The 1382-nt window shown below is 54.8% G+C and overlaps 1 pseudogene; it reads left to right on the top strand.

The window, feature by feature from the left end:
- The first annotated feature begins 347 nt into the window (after positions 1–347).
- LOC100339184 (polyadenylate-binding protein 2 pseudogene) lies at positions 348–884 on the top strand (annotated as a pseudogene).
- Positions 885–1382: the final 498 nt, after the last annotated feature.

The following is a 1382-nucleotide window of genomic DNA, read 5'->3' on the forward strand; positions in this document are numbered from 1 at the left end:
CGGTGACAGCAGCAGCGGGGACTGTGGAGGGGTCGGGGCTCCAGGCTGGCGTGGCGGCACCATCTTGTGCCCTGGACGGGGCCCCTGGAGGCTTAGGGGGACTAAGGGAACAACCTGGAGTCTGACAAACCGGAACCTGGGGAGCTGTTGCCAGAGCCTGAGCCCGAAGAGGTGACACCCAGGCCCTGCGCTCCCCCGGGAACTCTGGGTCCTGGGCCTGGCTCAGAGCCCGCCCTCCCTCCCCCAGCAACCAAGAGGAGGAGGAATCCGGACTGGTCAAGGGTGACCCGGGGGACAGCGCCATTGAGGACCAGGAGTTGGAAGCGATCAAAGCCAGAGTCAGGGAGATGGAAGAGGAAGCGGAGAAGCTAAAGGAGCTGCAGAACAAAGTGGAGAGGCATATGAATAGGAGTCCATCTCCAGGCGGTGCTGGCCCAGTGATCGTGTTTACTGAGGAGAGAATGGAGGCTGACGCCCATTCCATCTGTGTTGGCAATGTGAACTACGGTGCATCAGCGGAAGAGCTGGAAGCTCACTTTCATGGTTGTGATTTTGTCAACCATGTGACAAGTTCAGTGGCCATCCCAGAGGGTTTGCATATAGAGAGTTCTCAGACGGTCAAAGAGGACTTCTCTGGCCTTAGATGAGCCCCTATTTGGATGAAGACAAATCAAGGTGATTCCAAAACGAACCAACAGACTAGGCATCAGTACAATAGACCGGGGTTTCCCACGTGCCCGCTACCGTGCAGGACCACCAACTACAACAGTTCTTGCTCCACATTCTACAGTGGTTTTAACAGCAGGCCCCGGGGTCGCATCTACAGGGGCCGAGCTAGAGCGACATCATGGTATTCCCCTTACTAAAAAAAAGTGTGTATTAGGAGGAGAAAGAGGAAAAAAAAGAAGGAAGAAGCAAAAAAAAAAAAAAAAAAGAATTAAAAACAGATGACCTTGATGGAAAAAAAATTTTTTTTTAAAGATCTAGTGTGGAAAGGGGAGAATCCTATAACTAACTGCTGAGAAAGGGCCTGCTTTGGGGAGTAGGGGAAGGCCCAGGGAGTGGGGCAGGGGCTGCTCATTCATTCTGGGGATTCGCAGTGGACACGTCTCAACTGTGCAAGCTGCTCCCCGTGTTTCCCTGCCCCACTCCACGCCTTTGGGGGCTGCTCAAGGGTAGGTGGGCAAGGGTGGTGGGAGGGTCTTTTTACCCAGGGCTCTGGAAGGACACCAAACTGTTCCGCTTGTGACCTTCCCTCCTTCTCCTCCAGCCTCTCACAGCCCCCTCCTGCCTGCTCCTGTCCTGCCAGCTCTGCTGCCCACCCCACCCTTCTTTCTCCGGCTCCCTGCCCCTGCAGATTACCTGGTGATCTATTTTGTTTC

Source organism: Oryctolagus cuniculus, chromosome X (genome assembly GCF_051225735.1).
Source record: "Oryctolagus cuniculus isolate XC-2025 breed Fujian yellow rabbit chromosome X, ASM5122573v1, whole genome shotgun sequence".
NCBI lineage: Eukaryota > Metazoa > Chordata > Mammalia > Lagomorpha > Leporidae > Oryctolagus > Oryctolagus cuniculus.